We start from the raw sequence: 21,712 nt of genomic DNA on the forward strand, positions 1-21,712 counted from the left end.
GTCTACATCACATAGGAGACACTGATACTGCTGTATATACATCACATAATATACAACGATACTGCTGTCTACATCACATAGGAGACACTGATACTGCTGTCTACATCACATAGGATACACTGAGACTGCTGTATATACATCACATAGGATACACCGATACTGCTGTCTACATCACATAGGATACACTGAGACTACTGTATACATCACATAGGATACACTAAGACTGATGTACATACATCTGTAGTATACATTAAATAGGATACACTGAGACTGCTGTGTACTTCACAAAGGATACGCTGGGACTGCTATATACGTCACATAGGATACACTGAGACTGTCGTATGCATCACATAGGTTACACTGAAACTGCTGTATATCCATCATATAAGGAGAAACTTAGAGAATGCTGTATACATCATATAGATTACACTGAGACTGTTGTTTACATAACATAGCATAAAATGAGACTCAGCTCTTTTCATCATATAGGATACACTGGGACTCTACTGTATACATCACATAAAATAAACTGAAACTCTGTAGTATACATCACATAGGTTACACTGAGACTGCTGTATATACATCACAAAGTATACACCGAGACTGTCGTATACATCACATAGAATACACTAAGTCTGATGTATATACATCACACAAGAGACACAGACTGTTGTATTTATATGTGTACTTATATTTAAACATATATATCATACAGGAGACACCGATACTGTTGTATACATCACATATGATATACTGAGACTGCTGTATATACATCACATATGATACACAAACTGTTGTATACATCACACAGGATACATGAAGACTGATATCTAGACATCAATAGCATAGGACACACAGACTGCTGTGTAAATATATACATATATGTGTATATATATACACAGTACAGACCAAAAGTTTGGACACACCTCATTTAAAGATTTTTCTGACATATTTTCAGTTGTTTCACACTTTTATGTTAAGTATATAATTCCACATGTGTTAATTCATAGTTTTGATGCCTTCAGTGTGAATGTACAATTTCCATAGTCATGAAAATACAGAAAAATCTTTAAATGAGAAGGTGTGTCCAAACTTTTGGTCTGTACTGTATATCACATGTAGCATCGGCGTCTCTGCCCCCAGCCAGGCAGAGACGCCACCCCCCCTACCGCCGCGGTCCTGCTCCGGCGTCTTCCGGCCTCCCTGCTGCTGCTGGTGCACGCAGCTTCCCAGGCACTGTGCTTAGTTCGCGTTCTACCTCCCTCTTAAAGGGGCTGCGCGCCATCCTAAAAAGTCCCCGGCCAATGGCCGGAGGACTTTCTCTAGAAAAGGCACCTCCTCCAATATGGAGGTGCCCGTGCAAAGTTGTTGCTCTGCTATACTTACTTTGCTTCAGCCCTCAGGTCCTCTGCAGTCAGTCTGTCTATGGGCTCTGCCCGCCTGCTTATCTGGAAGCACCTGCCTGTTACCTGCCGTGCCCGCCCGCCTGCTTACCTGGAAGCACCTGCCTGTTACCTGCCGTGCCTGCTTGCCTGCTTACCTGGAAGCACCAGCCTGTTACCTGCCGTGCCTGCTTGCCTGCTTACCTGGAAGCACCTGCCAGTTCCCTGTTATAGTCATAGTTAGTAAAGCCGAATAAAGACTTGCGTCCATCAAGTTCGACCTGTTAGTTCTGTAATTGCTAAAGTTGATCCAGAGGAGGGCAAAAACCCCAAATGATTTAGCCAATCTTCACCTGAGGAAAAATTCCCTCCCGACTCTGAAACCAGCAGTCAGAATAAATCTCTGTATCAACCTACTATTTTATTCTATTTTTAAGTATATGCAGAAATCTGCCTGGTATCTAGAAATGCATCCAGTCCCCGCTTGAACTGGTTTAGTGAATCCGACATTACCGTCTCCTCACTCAGTGAATTCCATATTCTCACTGCTCTTACCGTAAAGAACCCCTTCCTATGCTGGTGCTGAAACCTTTTCTCTTCCAGTCTTAGTGAATGCCCTCTTGTTACCGTAATATCCCTCCTTTTGAACAAATCCCGGGCAAGGTCTCTATACTGTCCCCTAACATATTTGTACACATTTATTATGTCCCCCCTCAACCTTCTCTTTTCCAGGCTGAATAGTCCTAGTTTTGCCAACCTCTCTGGGTATTGCAGTCCCTCCATTCCCCTTATTAATTTTGTTGCCCTCCTTTGTACCTTTTCAAGCTCATTTATATCCTTTCTATATATTGGGGCCCATAACTGAGCACAGTATTCCAAGTGTGGTCTGACCAGTGCTTTGTACAGTGGAAGAACAATGTTCTCATCCTTTGCAGCTATACCTCTTCTGATACATCCCATTACCCTGTTTGCCCTTACAGCAGCGGCCTGACTTTGGGCACTCCAATTTAGTTTGCTATCAATCAAGATGCCCAAGTCCTTCTCCATCTCTGAATTCCCCAATGATTTCCCATTCAGTGAGTACTGGTGACTTCCATTTTTCCTTCCCATATGTATGACCTTACATTTCTCCTCATTAAACCTCATTTGCCATTTAATGCTCCACCTACCCAGCTTATCCAAATCCCTCTGTAGGTCTGCACTGTCCTCTTTTGTATTAATTGTTTTACAAAACTTTGTCTCATCTGCAAATATTGATATTTTACTATTTATCCCGTTGACTATGTCGTTAATAAAGATATTAAATAACATTGGGCCTAGTACAGACCCCTGTGGTACCCCACTAGTGACGCTTACCCAATCTGAGAATATTCCATTTATAACCACCCTCTGCCTTCTATCCTTTAGCCAGTTAGCTACCCACTTGCAGACATTTTCCCCCAGCCCCATCATTCTCATTTTGTATACCAACCTATTATGCGGCACGCTATCGAACGCTTTTGAGAAGTCGAGATACACGACATCCACTGGTTCCCCCTGATCTACTCGAGAGCTAACCTCCTCATAGAAGTCAATCAGGTTTGTTTGGCAGGAGCGATTCCTCATGAATCCATGTTGGTTCGGGGTTAATAGATTATTAGCATCAAGATGCTCCGTAATTGCCTCATTAATGAAGCTTTCAAAAATTTTGCCCACAACGGACGTCAGACTCACCGGCCGATAGTTTCCGGCGTCACTTTTCGCTCCCTTTTTGAATATTGGCACTACATTCACCTGTCGCCAATCAAGTGGTACAGACCCAGTCTCAACAGAGTCCTTAAATATAAGATATAAGGGTCTGTCTATCACATTACTTAGTTCCCTTAGTACCCGTGGGTGTATGCCATCAGGTCCTGGTGATTTGTTTATTTTAATGTTACTGAGGCGTTTCTGTACCCCAGCTTGGGTTAGATTTGTCATACTTAGTGGAGGATTAAGTTTGTCACTTCTCATTTCGCCTGTTCGTTCTTTTTCCTTTGTGAAAGTTGACGAAAAAAATTTATTTAATAGATTAGCTTTATCCTCATCTTTCTCTATGATTTTGCCTTCCTCACTTTTTATCGGTCCAATATTATTCGATTTAATCCTTTTACTATTTATATACGTAAAGAACAGTTTGGGATTTGATCTACTTTCCCTAGCAATACGTTTCTCTGTTTCCTCCTTCGCTATTTTTATTTGTTTTTTGCAGGTTCTCGTTTTTTCCTTGTAACACATTAGTGCCTCCTTACTGTTTTCCTGTTTTAATCTCTTGAATGCCTCTTTTTTGCTATTTAACGCCCCTTTTACGTTCTTGTTCAACCATATTGGTTTCCTCTTATTTCTGGCCCTTTTATTCCCATACGGTATATATCTCTCGCACTGAGTATTCAGAATTCTTTTGAAGGTTTCCCATTTACTATTCGTATTCCTTTGATTAAGAACTTTGTCCCAGTCTATAAGTTGAAGGTTTTCTTTCAGTTGATCAAACTTCGCCCTCCTAAAGTTTAATGTTTTAGTTGTTCCCTTATTGATAACCCTACTGAAGGGCATTTTGAAATTGATAATATTATTGTTGTGCCCACCAGCTTGCCTACATGGAACTCCTGCCTGGCTATCAGCCGAATCAGCCTTCTTGTCTACCCGCACCCCCCGTCAGCCTGCCTGCAGTGCTCTTCCGCTGTACCGGTCAGTTCCTGCCTTCTGACCCGTGGGAGTCACCTGCTCTCATACAAGGTCGGTCACAGAGTGGCACCTGGTCCCTCTGCTCGGTCCCTCCCTGGCTCATGGAGTCGACTGAGCCGCCGTGCGACCTTGGTCAGGCCGAGTAGATACTTAGTCACGCCCCTCTGGTCCCTCCTTGTACCGCAGCACAGAGGTTCCACCACCCGGATCCGTAACATCACACAGAAAGGGCAATCAAAACTGCTGTATATACATCACACAGGATGCTCTGAGACTGCTGTATATACATCACATAGTATACACTGAGACTGTGGTATATATTACATAGGATACACAGACTGCTGTATATACATCACACAGGATGCTCTGAGACTGCTGAATACATCACATAAGATGCAATGAGACTGCTGTATATACATCACATAGGATACTCAGACTGCTGTGTATATTACATAGAATACACTGAGGCTGCTGTGTATACATCACAAACGATGCTCTGAGACTGCTCTGTGCATCACATATGATACACTGAGACTCCTGTATATACATTACATAGGAGACACTGAGACTGCTGTATATACATGACATGGGAGACACTGACAGCTGTATATACATCACATAGGAGACACAGACTGCTGTATATACATCACATAGGAGACACAGACTGCTGTATATACATAACATAGGAGACAGACTCTACTGTATACATCATATAGGAGACACAGACTGCCATTTACATCACATACGAGACACTGAGACTGCTGTCTATACATCACACAAGATACTCAGAGACTGCTGTATACATCACATATAATACAATGAGACTGCTGTATATTCATCACATAGAAGACACTGAGACTGCTGTATATACATCACATAGGATACACAGAGACTCTGGTATATACATTGTGGAACAGCAGCTCTATGTTACTGATCTATTATTGACTTTCATTAGAAATAAGCTGGGGAAATATGATGAGACTCCGGCATCAAGGGAAATGTAGTCTGCACAGGTGAACTATATCAAAGGGGAAGGAAGGAACTAAGGTGGCAGACAGGTCAGACACGTTACATCAAGTAAAAAAGTATACCCAGGACATACCCAAAAACCTCTCCATTATTCTGCACTGTACAAGCAAAAAGAAAATATTAGCTGGAGTGCTTCTTTAACCATGTGATATACTCCAGACTGATTAAGACAATCCAAAAAGTCACAAGAACGACTCACAGTGACATCTCTTCTAACTACAAAACATTTCTGAGGATCCCCGTGACCACTGGATGGACTACGTTGATCTTTTTCCCCCATTTACAGGGATCTGTCCTTTAGTAACCTGCGTTAAACATTTATATCATGGACACATGGAATGCAGGAGAACGGCCTATAACCCAACACATGCAAATACTGAGGAACCAGGCAGGTCTCAACAGCGTAGTATAAACACTGGAAAATATTCCCCGCTGTATGATTCCTTTGTGTTGACCTAAATTTACTTTAAAATTTCGGAAAACACCTTTCCTGCCAGGTATTTAGTGCATTGGCAAAACTAAAAAAAAAAAAAGATCCCCAGTTATAGACCGTGTACATAAATCATAGCCCCTTTTTCCGGGGGGCAACAGAAGTTTACAGAGTGATGGATAGCGCCTGTAATCTAGATATTGCACTTGGAAGCACAAGATGTCTCGACTCCTCAACCAAAACTGTATACTTATTTTTACAGTAAATAACATTATCCTTAAACCACTCTGAAAGCAAAAATAATGGTGATCAGATACTTAATCCTAATGGATACGCCGCCATTTCACTTTGCTATAAGAGTGATAGGAATTTTGTACCTGTCGTTGCTGCCCTCAACTCCCGACAAAAAATTAAGACCTCTTTTGGTACACATATCAGTCTAATCTGTCAGGAACTGTGTTGTTATTCATGTTTTGTAACTTATATACTATTTGTTAGTTCCTCTTCTTAAGCATTTTGCCAACACTATAGGAGCAGGAACCTCCTTTCATCAACTCCCAGGATCAATTGCTCCTTGCCATTGTTCAATGGTTTGCCTGTCCTGTACTGAAAGCCCACCCTTCTGTTATACCTGTATGCAATCTGACAGTCAAGAGCGAGAAAACAGACAAGTAAAGACCAACCCTAACTCCTTTAGAGAGGCAAAGACCCACCTCTTCTTTCTGCAGATAAAGACCTCCACCACTTTCTGTGGAGAAAAAGACCCAACTTCACTTCCTGTAGAGATTTTAAAAGACCTGTACCCACTTCCTGTAGAGAGACAAAGATTTGCCCCCACTTCCTGCAGAGACAAAGATTCACCCCTACTTCCTGTAGAGAAACAAAGATTCACCCCTACTTCCTGTAGAGAAACAAAGATTCACCCCTACTTCCTGTAGAGAAACAAAGATTCACCCCTACTTCCTGTAGAGAAACAAAGATTCACCCCTACTTCCTGTAGAGAAACAAAGATTCACCCCTACTTCCTGTAGAGAAACCTGCCTCAGCTTCCTGTAGAGAGAAAAGACCGGCCCCCACTTCCTGTAAAGAGACAAAAACCCGCCCCACCACCTACTTCTGGTAAAGAGGGAAAGGCTCGTCCACACTTCCTGTAGAGAGACAGAACCACTGCCATTTCCTGTGGAGATAAAGACCTGCCTCCTATTCCTGTAGAAGGGCAGAGCCGCTCCCCACTTCCTGTAAAGAAAAAGACCCTCAGATGAAGACACACACCCACTTCCTGTAAAGATGAAGACACACACCCACTTCCTGTAAAGATAAAGACACACACCCACTTCCTGTAAAGATAAAGACACACACCCACTTCCTGTAAAGATGAAGACACACACCCACTTCCTGTAGAGATGAAGACACACACCCACTTCCTGTAAAGATAAAGACACACACCCACTTCCTGTAAAGATAAAGACACACACCCACTTCCTGTAAAGATGAAGACACACACCCACTTCCTGTAGAGATGAAGACACACACCCACTTCCTGTAAAGATAAAGACACACACCCACTTCCTGTAGAGATGAAGACACACACCCACTTCCTGTAAAGATGAAGACACACACCCACTTCCTGTAGAGATGAAGACACACACCCACTTCCTGTAGAGATGAAGACACACACCCACTTCCTGTAGAGATGAAGACACACACCCACTTCCTGTAGAGACGAAGACACACACCCACTTCCTGTAAAGATAAAGACACACACCCACTTCCTGTAAAGATGAAGACACACACCCACTTCCTGTAGAGATGAAGACACACACCCACTTCCTGTAAAGATGAAGACACACACGCACTTCCTGTAAAGATGAAGACACACACCCACTTCCTGTAGAGATGAAGACACACCCACTTCCTGTAGAGACGAAGACACACACCCACTTCCTGTAGAGACGAAGACACACACCCACTTCCTGTAAAGATGAAGACACACACCCACTTCCTGTAGAGATGAAGACACACACCCACTTCCTGTAGAGACGAAGACACACACCCACTTCCTGTAGCGACGAAGACACACACCCACTTCCTGTAGAGATGAAGACACACACCCACTTCCTGTAGAGACGAAGACACACACCCACTTCCTGTAGAGACGAAGACACACACCCACTTCCTGTAAAGATGAAGACACACATCCACTTCCTGTAGAGACGAAGACACACACCCACTTCCTGTAGAGACGAAGACACACACCCACTTCCTGTAAAGATGAAGACACACACCCACTTCATGTAGAGATGAAGACTCACACCCACTTCCTGTAGGGAAACGAAGACACACACCCACTTCCTGTAGAGACGAAGACACACACCCACTTCCTGTAAAGATGAAGACACACACCCACTTCCTGTAGAGACAAAGGCCCAACTCCACTTCCTATATGGAGGCAAAAAAAACTGCCCTCATTTCCTGTAGAGACAAAGACATGTCCCCACTTCCTGTGGAGACAAAGACACACACCCACTTCCTGTGGAGAGTAAGACACCCACCCACTTCCTGTGGAGACAACGACCCGCCCCCACTTCCTGCAATCCGTCTCCATGTTTTTGCTTCTAGAGATGGATTAATTTGACAGCAGGTAACAGAAGGAAGACACCTAATGGCTGACACTTCGGAGAGAGGATAAAACAATAACATTTCTAAATAAAGTGATTTGCAGACCCTCTATATATTATATTATCTATCAAATAAAATCGAGTTGTCTAAAAGCACAGGGACCATTTAAGCCTGATTTGAGGGGTCTTCTCTGGTTGGCATCTTTTATGGGTCCTGATACGCAACATAAATTTAGTTGAATTTGGAAACATTTTGGTAAACATGCTTCTTCAAGTTCTAATTCCATCAGGGTCTATTTAGTTTTATAACTTGACCCAAACATTACTATTGGTCCATAACCCGTAGAGCACCGCTCGTACAGAATGAATGCCGCTATATAAGTCTGGACCTAGCAGAGCACCATTAGGTTTGGAAAAAAAAAAAAGTATCTGAACCACACAGATTGCTAATGTGGAAAGGCACACTACAGTGAATCACAGCAATAATTTCATCAGTCATTGCTTACTACGTCAGAGTCACACTGCGACATCAAAGGAGGTTTACAAATGTGAGGATGCATGTAACCAGCGCTAAGCCTCAGTACCACAAGTAAACAGATAAACCAGAACATTTCTGTTCCAGGGATTATCCACATCCATCGTGGAAAATTAACTAAAGCAGTGAATTGAGAGTTGCTGTTATACGGCATTTTCCATTGAATTCCGTCTGAAATTAATTAGGACAATTGCAATTATGAAGCCCATGCAGGATGAAATAAAACATATACAACTATGCAGTTATATGACCCTTGTGGTCACTGTGGCAAGGAAATTGCAGTTGGTGCCAGTCTTTATTTGGCCTGTTTTCTATTGATGATTATGAGCATAGGGCGAAAAGAGGTGCCATTGTAATTAGGAGTCATGGGAAAATTCCCAAAATTTTCCCCAAAAATCCATCAAGTTAAACTAGGCTTCCAGGGTCAGACTTGGCGCCAGCCACTTTGGTTACCAGGACCCTAGAGACCCAAGGAATTTACCATGGAACCCAGTGTTCTCCATCTCTAGTCTTTAAGGCCTACCATCAAATCATGTTTTCAGGATTTCCTTATTATTGTACACATGATGGAACTATCTCCTCTGCAATACTAAGAATATCTTGAAAACATGATCTGTTGGTGGCCCTTGAAACTGTAGTTGACCTTCACAGCTGAGTGTTACACAACTGCCCCGGGTATCCCGAGCTCCGCTTCCTTCTCCTTGGTCCATTGCCCTCTGTTGTGCTCCACGTTTGGTTTTGCAGCTTTCCTGGCATGGATCAATGACATCATCTCGCTAGACCTATTTGAGGCCCAATGACACAGACACCTGTGTCTTGAGATTGAGATTCTAGACCTCTCTTGTTTGGTGTGCTCCACCTTTTGTGCATACTGGCTCTACTTGCTTCCATCCCTGCTGGTTTCCACTCGATCCTATCCTGAGATGCTTGGTGTGCTTTTACAGTAACTGCTGCTCACATGCCTTCCTGCATCGACGCCCATGGTCCATGTTCCCACCCAGAACTAAGGCTTAGATGATCCACCTCACCTGGTGAGCCCTAACTCAAGGATTTCTGGGTTAAGACTGCAGAGTTGCTGTCCACCTGAGGTCAAATCTAACAAGCTGGGTTGGTACCAAAGAGACGATGACACAAAGAAAGTTGGATTCCAAAATCATAATCATCAGAATCTGGGTCAGATTACAAGAGAAAGTAGCAGGTGAAAATGTGTCAAGAAATCAAGGTGGCTGAAGAATTAAAGGGTTTTTCAGTCTCACTTCAAAGTTAGCAGTTGGAAGAGATACTTATGAAAGAAAAAAAAGAAGGCATACTTGCCACTGGAATCCATCCTCCGCTCCGTCACTCCAGCTCTGGCTGGAGGAGATGGCGTCATGACCACCAATGACCTAAACACTGAAGCCTCCGATTGGCTGTAGGGTCAGGTAACTGGTGGTCAGTATGTCATCTCTTCCAATTCAGCGGAGGCGGAAAATGCAAGAATGAAGAGGTGGAAAGCGGATTCCTGGGGTAAGCATGACTTTTAGGTTTTTTTACAAGAATCTCTTTTCGCTGCTAGCTTTTAAAGGAGACCAGAAAACCTCTTTAAATAAGGAACTAAGGACATATATTTCTTGTTGGGCCCACCACTCAATAGGATCGCTGCCTGGCTCCTGTGATTGGCCAGTCTGCCACACCCCTTGACTGGCCCACAGTAGAGTCAGTCAAGCTAAAAGCGAATCGGTATATCCCGGCAAAGATGATCACCACTGGATTCAAAAATGCAAGTTCATGACATAAGTGACCTTAAGACTATCATAGCAGTTGTCATAAAATGCTACCTTCTGACACTTGTCAACTTGACACTTGAAAAAAGTTCCACCATATCAGGTACGTCAATACCAATAATGCAAAAATTACAGCGCCTTGCAAAAGTTTTTAACTATTTTACTGCGTTTAAATATTTTTGTAATCCGATTTGTGTGTGATGCATCAGCACTAAATAATCTAAGCTGGTGATGTGAAGTGAGAAAAATATAGGCATAAATTAAATTTATGGGATCAAATGACTAAAAATTGTCATGTGCAGGTGTATTCACCCCCTTTTGCTATGAAGAACCTAAAAATTTCTGGTGCAAGCAATTCCCTTCATAAGTCACATGTTTAGTGACAGGAAGTCCACCTGAGTGCAATCTAAGTGTCACATGGTCTGTCAGTATATACAATTTACCTTTTCTGAAAGGCCACAGAGACTGCAACACCATAAAGCAAGAGGCGCCACTAACCAAACACCATGAAGACCAAGGAGATCTCCAGACACGTCCGGAACAGAGTTGTTGAGAAGTACAAGTCAGGGTCGGGTTATAAAAAAAATCCCAATCTCAGATGATCCCCCGGAGCACCATCAAATCCATTATCATCAAATGTAAAGAACATGGTAGCACAACAAACCTGCCAAGAGAGGGCCACCCACCAAAACTATCAGCCCAGGCAAGGAGGGCATTATTCAGAGAGGCAGCACCGAGACCAAAGGTAACTCTGAAGGAGCTGCAGAGTTTCCTAATAGAGACTGGAGTATCTGTTCATACAATCACAATAAGCTGTATACCCCATAGTCGTGGCCTTTATGGAAAAGTGGGCAGAAAAAAGCCTTTACTTATACACAAAAATTGTAAGGCTAGTTCTGAGTTTGCCAAAAGACATGTGGGAGACTCCCTAAATCTATGGAGGAAGGTGCTATGGTCAGATGAGACAAAAATTTAACTTTTTGGCCACCAAGGTAAACGCTATGTCTGGCGCCAAATCAACACAGTTCATCACCCCAAGAACACCATCCCCACAGTGAAATATGGTGGTGGCAATATCATGCTGTGGGGATGTTTTTCAGCAGCAGGGACAGGGAAAATGGTCTGAGTCGAGGGGACGATGGATGGTGCGAAATACAGGGATATTCTTGAGGAAACCCAGTTTCAGCCTGTCAGTGATTTGAGACTGGGATGGAAATTCACATGTAAAGGTTTTGGAGTGGCCAAGTCAGAGCCCAGACCTTAATCCAATTGAGAATTTATGATCAGACATGAAGATTGCTGTTCACCAGAGGAAACCATCTAACTTGAAGGAGCTGGAACGGTTTTGCCTTGAGGAATGGGCAAAAATCCCAGTGGCAAGACTTACCCAAAGCGACTTTCAGCTGTAATTGACGCAAAAGGAGGCTCTACAAAGTGCTGACTTTAGGGGGATGAATAGTTATGCACACTAAAGTTTCCAATTATTTTGTCATATTTGTTGTTTGCTTCACAATAAAAAGAAAAACAAATGTTCACAGTTGTAGGTACTGTATGTTCTTTACATGAACTGGTGCAAACCCTCAAAAAAAAAAAAAAAAACAGTGAAATTCCAGGTTGTGAGATACCAAAACACGAAAAATGCCAAGGGGGGTGAATACATTCGCAAGCCACTGTACAGCATTTATTCACCTGTTTAGGCTGTTGAGGCTTCGTAAAGTCCCATTCAGTCCAAGCAAGATACAGGTCCGGCAGGACCTATAACAGACACTTCACAATGATTGGCAAATTGAAGAAAAGTGACAAGGCAGCAGGGAAGGATGAATAAGGGGATATACAGAACTAGAGGCAAAGAAGGGACACGACCAGGAACTCCGGAAGAAACCGATAGGACCTGGGGCTCTATGGGCACAAATGCCAAAATTAAAGTATGGAGGTCAGGTGGTTTTTGTGGGCACTGTTGAAATTATCCTTTCCTTGTTTATCCTGAAATATGCCTTTAAGGGTGAATATGCTGTACCTTCTCACTTTTTGGAAGTACCCTACTGTACATGTGTCTCCATGCCAGATTTCTATCCCAGTGTTTGTTTCGCAGAATTCTGGAGCCACCTCTGTGTTTGCTCGCAGATGGTGTCAGAGTGACCCCAGTCACCAGGGGTTTGTTTGCTAATTGTGACCCAGTGATTCCTAAACTCTTTTTTTTCAGTTTGGTTTGTTTTATGGCCTACTGTCTACTATTTAGCATATCCTGGAACATAGTACTGTCTGTTTGAAGCTTGCTAAGTACGTTCTACCTTAAAGGGATTTTCCAAGAATTGATAAATAAGGGTAAAAGATCAAGCAACTGGAGCTACGCAATCTTCCTAATAAAAATCCTGCAACTGAACGCTCATCTCGTGAGGGACTGCAGCATGCTGCAAGCCACATCGCCTCAACTTTACACTCAAAAAACATAAATTTGTGGCATAATCACTTAAGTCATTCGTCCTCCCAAAAATCAGTTTTCACAAACACAGACAATAGAAGACAGAAAGGAAAGGAGAGGAGGGAGATGCAGCTGCAGGTTCAATCCCACTCTGCTTCTGTAAAACTGTTAAAAAGCGGCTAAAAGTTTAAAAAGTTTTGATGTGCTGTAACCACTGTTTAGTAACTTGATTCCTAGGATTTGTGTCCTGAGAGTCCAACTGATCACCCCAAGGAAGAACTAAATATTGGCTCAATAGAAAGTCGGTGGCTCCAAACATCGCTCTGCTCACGCTTTAAGGATTTACTAAGCATTTCAGTCTTTTCCATTGAGAAATGGGTGGGGGTCTCTGGACCTAGAGAACCACTGAGCAAAACAACTATAACCATGGCTACAACATATCAAAACTTATTTAAAACTTTAGATACCCATTCAGAGCTGGAGAAAGTGAAGGTACAAGGAAGAGAACAAGGAGATGGAACGATGCCTCCATTTCTAATTGCACTACATACAGTATATATCTACAGACAGCGAAGAGGGATAAGAATATAATTGGAATGGGAAAAGTATTTTACAAAGAGTCCAAACCTGAAATAGAAATTTCCAGCTCTGCTCCTTTTACTTTGGGAAGAGACAAAGGTCTGAGAGCCAAACATTATTTAAGCATCAGCACCACCTCTTAATCCATTCATTCAGGTTTCATTGCCCCCGATGTATGACATACGTCCGAAGTGCCCTGGTGTATAACATGGGGCCCCTCGACCATGAGGTATAACATCCGGCCCCTCACCCCCTTGTGTATAACCTCTGGCCCCCCGCTCTGCCATCGGCCTTTATTAACATGTGGCAGAGCGGCTGGTGGAGCAGAGCTCACTGATACCAGCGCGGTCCTGGAATAGGAGCCACCGGGGTAACAAGTCCGTCCTTGACATTTCTTCCCCCATCATCTGAGAGTGATATTATTGAGAAGTGGAAGGAACCGCAGCAACTCAGCCACGAAGTGGAGATCCCGTAAAGTTACAGAGCGGGGGGCCGAGTGCTGAGGAGCAGAGGGCAGAAAAGTCACCACCGCTCTCCTGACTCCATAACTGCAGAGTCCAGACCTCCTCTGGTATAACATCAGCACAAACACTGCGCCCCCGCCGGGAGCTTCATGGCTGAGCAGGTGCATGCAGCCGTACATCACCAAGCACAATGCCGAGCATCGGATGGAGTGGTGTAAGGCCGCCACCACTAGACTCTGGAGGAGACGTGTTCTGTGCAGAGACGGATCGCACTTCTCTATCTGGCGTCTGATGGAGGAGTCTGGGTTTGGTGATTCCAGGAGGATGTTACCCCCTGACTGCACTGTGCCCGCTGTACTGATGGTGGAAGATGATAATGCTATGGGATTCTTATTAGTGGTCGGCCTCGGCCTCTTAGTTCTAGTGATGGGAAATCTTAATGCTAAAACATTGTGGACAATTGTAGGTTTCAGCTTTGAAGGAACAGTTTGGGGTTCGCCCTTTTCTGTTCCCCATGACTGTGCCAAGCGCACGAGGTCCATACAGATATGGAGGAGAACATGAGCGGCCGCACAGAGCCAGGACCTCAGCCCCATCCAACACCTATAATGGGGATTGTGAGCCCAGCCTCCCCCAAACATCAGGGTCTGACCCCACAAAAGATCTTCTGGATAAAGGGGCAAAAATTCTCACAGACGTCTCCAAAATGTTGTATGAATCCTTATCAGAAGAGCGGAGCCGTTATATCTGCAGAGGGACGACTCCATATTAATGTCTATGGATGAAGAACGGGAGCTCAGAAAAGCTCCTGTAGGTGCAATGTGGAGGGGGCACATACTTTTGTCCATATAGTTTATATGTGTGTCCGGCTTTACGGGCTGCAACCTGCAGCTTTCCAGCTGTTAAGAAGTGAAGTCCAGCATGGGTTTGAGTTCTGCGACTTCACATCTTCAGACTTTCAGACTTGACGGCATCGTCCACATAATCGGTGATTTTTTGTAATTTTTAATGAAAGCGGGCCTGCGCCTTTAAGCGCCTCGCTATGTCCCCCTTAGTGCTCCCCCACGTAATGTCACGGCAAACAGTACATTCCCGACTCCTTCTGCCAAGTGAAAATGAGAGCGCTTCTAGTCTACAAATGATTGAGGTGGTTTTCCCTAATCAAATTAAAGCAGCCAAATGTTCTTTTCAAAGGTAACTGTCTACTCGGCAGCTGTATGCAAACGACCACATCAAAAAAAGGCAAGAAAAAAAATATAACGATAGACGTCGGTCCCTTCCACCGCTCCACAGAGACAAAAGACGCTTTACAGCTAATAATTACATTCTTGGGGGAACCGAGCAGGCGCACTTAACTCTTCAAGCCCTGGAAAGTTCAGGAAAGTTTTAATTAATGGACATTCTGCAAGATTCAAATTTTTTATTCGAGAATGACTTTGTGCCCCGATCTAAACGGTGACCCAAAATTGCAGAAAGATGAAGTTAAAAAGTTTTCGTTGCTGGAAAAAAAGTTACTTGGAAGTTGATGTCACCCCTGCAACCAAAACACTGAGACCCAAGCACAGGGATATTTATATAGGGCACCTTGCTCCCCTATTGGCCACCAAAACCCATCTGATATTGCTCCGCTGACCAGCCCCACCACTTGGCCAATACTATATTGACCGAGATGTGAATACCTGTCTGTGTGCGGAAACCATCGTTGACTGGAATTATGGCAAAATATACAGAGGGTGAAATAAGTATTGAACCACCAATTTTCTAAGTAAATATATATCTAAAGGTGCTATTGTCATGAAATTCTCTCCCGATGTCGGTAACAACCCATCCAATCCACACAGGCAAAGAAATCAAACCATCTCATGATGGGTAAAACCAGTGAGCTGTCTCAAGACCTTTGGAACCTTATTGTTGCAAATCATACTTATTGCATTTGTTGGAGAAAACATTCTAAACTACTGAAGGTACCAGTGTTAACTGTTGGGGCCATAATCTGGAAATGGAAAGAACATAATTTCACCATAAACCAGCCACGACCAGGTGATCCCCACAAGATTTCAGACAGAGGAGTGAAAAGAATTATCAGAAGAGTTGTCCAAGAGCCAAAGACCACCTGTGGAGAGCTACAGAAAGACCTGGAATGAGCAGGTACAATTGTTTCAAAGAAATGCACTCAACCTCCATGGCTTGTATGCACGCTCACCACGTAAGACTCCATTGCTAGACAAAAAGCATGTTCAAGAGCGTTTAAATTTTGCTCAACAACATTTAGACAAGCCTGTGAAATACTGGGAGAATATCGTCTAGTCAGATCAGACCAAAACTGAACTCTTTGGATGCCAGAATACACACCATGTTTGGAGGCCAAAAGGCACTGCACATCACTCCCAAAACACCATACCAACAGTGAAGTTTGGAGGTGGGAACATCATAGCTTGGGGCTGTTTTTCAGCATATGGCACTGGCAAACTTCATATGATTGAAACAAAGATGAATGGACAAACGTACCGAGACATACTTGATAAAAATCTGCTACCATCTACCAAGATAATGAAGAGGGTGGACATTTCAGCAAAACAATAATCCCAAACACAAGGCCAAGGAAACTCTCAACTGGTTTCAGAGAAAGAAAATAAATCTGCTAGAATGGCCGAGCCAATCACCGGGCCTGAATCCAAAAGAAAATGTATGGAAGGAACTAAAGTTCAGAGTTCATGGAAGGTGTGGTCATAAATCAGCGGAGAGAAGATCAGTAAATGAGAGATAAAGGAGTTACAATCTCCTCGTGAAAAAGAGCTCACTGATGGATTCTCAGATAACTTATTCAGCAGCCAGTAATGAGCAGGGAAATAAAGCCTGTAAAGGCCAAAATTATTTATGAAGCCCAATTGCAAAAATATTTTTTTTATCCCAAAATACATGCATTTATGTAAAATTACACATTTTATATTGAAAACTATGGTCTGTCCTTTTATTGCACGGACATGGAGAGAGAGAAAAATGCTCTTTGCGGCCAATCTCTGTGATGGCTCATTAATAGAAGACATTAAAGGGATATTCCGATTTTTATTGAAGGATAGAGCTTGTAAAAACCAGTGCTTTTGCAATTTACTGTTTCTTAAAATTTGCAGCTGTTCTTGAGATAGTAACACTTTTCTTTTGTTTACAGCTGGTTGCCTAGGAGACCGACCACCTCTGCTCTCTAACTTGTAAACACAGCGATGAGGCTGGCCGGGATTAGGGGACAACAGAGCGCTCCAGTGAATCCAGACCGCTTCAAAGCTCTATAGAAAAGCTTGTAAGCACTGTGCATGTTCGGCCACCACTATTATTCAGCGGTGGTGGTCAGTCACCAAGGCAACGGGCTGTACACAAAAGAAAAGAAAAAAGTGTGAATATTTTAAGAAGGGCTAAAAAAAATTAATTAGCAATAAATTGCAAAAGTACTATCCAACAATACCCATTTATGAAAATGTAGCCCACTTTTAGCCACCGAGGGGGCTACATCGGTCAGATCTGATTAATAGTTTTAGGACATAACTTTTTCCATATCCCCGTGGACCAAGTCTCATATCCTAACTTGAGGGCTTGATGGACGATTCATTAAACAAGTCTTGAAGTGGAGTCATCCTCTGCGCTGGGAATCAGACGCCCGATATTATTTTTACATATGTGGCATTAATAGTTTCAGCAGATAAGTAAAGACTTTAAATCCCGTATAAATAAATAAAGGAACAGAAAGGGAGTTTTATGTATCGGCGGAAGGAAAATTTATGAGGGATCGTGGAATTAGCGTTTGTCTGGAGAATCAAATAACAATAATAACGTTTATGAAAATATTCGTAAAGGGGTTGTCCACTACTTAAAATACTGATGACTTATCCTTAGAATAGTTCACTAATAACAGATTGATGAGGGTCCAACGCCCGGCTACCACCCTAATCATCTGACTGGATGTACGCAGTGTACGGAGCTCAATGTACAGTATAGTGGCCGTTCTGGGGTACTGCAGCTCAGCTACTATTGAAGTGAATGGGCGCTGAGCTGTGGCTACGACGCAGCGTACAAATCTGCACTGTTCTGGTTCTGTGTACCGTCTGTATCCAGCCGCAAACTGCTGATTAGTGGGGGTGCCGGTGTCAGACCCCACCAACCTGATATTGATGACAAACTTTTAGACACAAATGCAAACGTAAATATCACTGCAGTCCGTCACTTAAAGGGGAACTCCTTTTTCACACACTCTACTAGGAAATTCCGGGGAGTCTTCGGTTCAGCATCCTCATCTCTTGGCCAAAGTGTAGGGCAGTAAAAATCAACGTCTTTTGTTTGTCTGGAGGACCTATCCTTTATAATACAGACAGCATGGGCGCAGTGTAATACTCCATTTCACCTGTGGGGTTGCTGCAGGGAAACTGAACAGTTACAGCTTGGTAATTTAAAGGCCCCCATACACAATAGACTAATGTCGGCCGAACTTTTGATATGGAAAGGTTTGGCCGATGGACTAATGTTTAAGGAGGTGCCGGCCAACTGATGGTCGAGAGAGATATTGATGGTACATAGCTGATTTTTGACTGCCAATCGCATTGTTCTACTTGAGTCAGTCATTGGCTTTCTCAGAGAACATAGGAGTGCTCGGCCAAACCAAGCATCACACGATGGGCAGCCATCTAATTCGTATGGCCGGCCTAACAGATAACACCTGATTGCGGAGGGTCTCTGTTGGGCATGCTTTATATACTGCTGGGTACGCTTTATATACTGCTGGGCATGCTTTATATACTGCTGGGCATGCTTTATATACTGCTGGGTGCGCTTTATATACTGCTGGGTATGCTTTATATACTGCTGGGCATGCTTTATATACTGCTGGGTACGCTTTATATTCTGCTGCGTACGCTTTATATTCTGCTGCGTACGCTTTATATTCTGCTGCGTACGCTTTATATTCTGCTGCGTACGCTTTATATTCTGCTGCGTATACTTTTTATTCTGCTGCGTATGCTTTATATTCTGCTGCGTGTGCTTTATATTCTGCTGCGTATGCTTTATATTCTGCTGCGTATGCTTTATATTCTGCTGCGTATGCTTTATATTCTGCTGCGTACGCTTTATATTCTGCTGCGTACACTTTATATTCTGCTGCGTACGCTTTATATTCTGCTGCGTACACTTTATATTCTGCTGCGTATACTTTATATTCTGCTGCGTATGCTTTATATTCTGCTGCGTATGCTTTATATTCTGCTGCGTATGCTTTATATACTGCTGGGTATACTTTATATACTGCTGGGTATACTTTATATTCTGCTGCGTATGCTTTATATTCTGCTGCGTATGCTTTATATTCTGCTGGGTATATCTTCTTTCCAGTAGCAGCAAGTCTTCACTTGCCCCATTGCTGATGCCATAAGGATCGCAGGTGATAAAGCTAAAGACGGCAGCTGTCACATGCCAATACACCACGACATGGTTCCTGGAAAGCAATCAAGGACCATTGGACGACTACTGGCATTTCAAAGGTGAGTTACAAAGGTTGATCATTTCCTGCTGCTAGTTTTATTTTTTTTATTAATATTTGGACAACCCCTTTAAGAACTAGTAACATACATGAGAGAGTTCAATAATAGGCGTCTGCGGCAGATTTTACCCCCTTCGTTCTCCTTCGGTGTTACCTTATGGTATGTGACACATGTGATATATGTTGGGTGTTTAAAGCCACCAGAAATCATAAGCTTTTCATATGGCTTCCTGCTTCCGTCATAGCAAACCTAGAACTCCTCCAGATCTGTGCGTCAACATGAAATACCAAAACCTAAAAGTGACTCCGATGAAGGGGATACACGACTGAAAGCCCCTCCATGACTGACGAGAACTGTAAAAGGTGAAAACTAATACAAACCAAGGAGAAAGATGTATTTATAGGAAACTAATGACTAAGTAATGTAAAGTTTACTAATTATGAAACAGTGGTTAAAAAAAAAAACTAATAAAAAAAGTACCAGTTCAAAATTGACTATTTTTTGCTCCTATTTTATTCCCACTGTTCCCCTGAGTATTGCACATTTGGTTTTGTTTTTATCCGCCATATGGTTCCAGAGATATCAGTCTTTTTATTTAATGCTGATCCTTAGGGTCTCACAGGATCCTCTGGGGCGTCTCTAGCCGACTCATTATTACCGTGTGAGCCACACCCTCTTGTAAATACCAGAAAAATTAGTCCTAAATAAAAAGGTCCATATCTCAGGAACCATAAGTTGGAATTTAAAAATATATATATATATATATATATATATATATATATATATATATATATATATATATACACTCAGGGGAGCAGTGGGACTAAAATAAGAGCAAAAAGTGGACATGTGGGCATTCGGACATCACTGAACTTAGTCCTTCAATTTGGACCGGGCATATGGATATCACTGAACATAGTCCTCCACTTTGTACGAGGCATATGGATGTCACTGAACATAGTCCTTCACTTTGGACTGGACATATAGATATTACTGAACATAGTCCTTCACTTTGGACCGGGCATATGGATGTCAGTGAACATAGTCTTTCACTTTGGACTGGACATATGGATATCACTGAACCTAGTCCTTCACTTTGTACGAGGCATATGGATGTCACTGAACATAGTCCTCCACTTTGTACGAGGCATAAGGATGTCACTGAACATAGTCCTTCACTTTGGACTGGGCATATGGATGTCAGTGAACGTAGTCCTTCACTTTGGACTGGGCATATGGATGTCAGTGAACATAGGCCTTCACTTTAGACTGGGCATATGGATGTCAGTGAACGTAGTCCTTCACTTTGGACTGGGCATATGGATGTCAGTAAACGTAGTCCTTCACTTTGGACTGGGCATATGGATATCACTGAACCTAGTCCTTCACTTTCTACTGGACATATAGATATCACTGAACAGAGTCCTTCACTTTGAACTGGGCATATGCATATCACTGAACCTAGTCCTTCACTTTCGATTGGGCATATGGATGTCAGTGAACGTAGTCCTTCACTTTGGACTGGGCATATGGATATCACTGAACCTAGTCCTTCACTTTGTACGAGGCATATGGATGTCACTGAACATAGTCCTCCACTTTGTACGAGGCATATGGATGTCACTAAACATAGTCCTTCACTTTGGACTGGGCATATGGATGTCAGTGAACGTAGTCCTTCACTTTCGATTGGGCATATGGATGTCAGTGAACGTAGTCCTTCACTTTGGACTGGGCATATGGATATCACTGAACCTAGTCCTTCACTTTGTACGAGGCATATGGATGTCACTGAACATAGTCCTCCACTTTGTACGAGGCATATGGATGTCACTAAACATAGTCCTTCACTTTGGACTGGGCATATGGATGTCAGTGAACGTAGTCCTTCACTTTGGACTGGGCATATGGATGTCAGTGAACATAGTCCTTCACTTTGGACTGGGCATATGAATGTCAGTGAACATAGTCGTTCACTTTGGACTGGGCATATGGATGTCAGTGAACGTAGTCTTTCACTTTGGACTGGGGATATGGATGTCACTGAACATAGTCCTCCACTTTGTACGAGGCATATGGATGTCACTGAACATAGTCCTTCACTTTGGACTGGGCATATGGATGTCAGTGAACATAGTCCTTCACTTTGGACTGGGCATATGGATGTCAGTGAACATAGTCCTTCACTTTGGACTGGGCATATGGATGTCAGTGAACATAGTCCTTCACTTTGGACTGGGCATATGGATGTCAGTGAACATA

The 21,712-nt window shown here is 42.9% G+C and overlaps 1 protein-coding gene across 1 annotated transcript in view; it reads right to left on the reverse strand.

The window, feature by feature from the left end:
* CDK6 (cyclin dependent kinase 6) overlaps positions 1–21,712 on the reverse strand; it is a 186,604-nt gene that overhangs the window by 133,798 nt on the left and 31,094 nt on the right. The gene's annotated exons all lie outside the window — the stretch shown is intronic.

This window comes from Phyllobates terribilis, unplaced genomic scaffold, assembly GCF_046119375.1.
Source record: "Phyllobates terribilis strain yellow unplaced genomic scaffold, ASM4611937v1 Scaffold_4__5_contigs__length_816908805, whole genome shotgun sequence".
Taxonomy (NCBI): Eukaryota; Metazoa; Chordata; class Amphibia; order Anura; family Dendrobatidae; genus Phyllobates; species Phyllobates terribilis.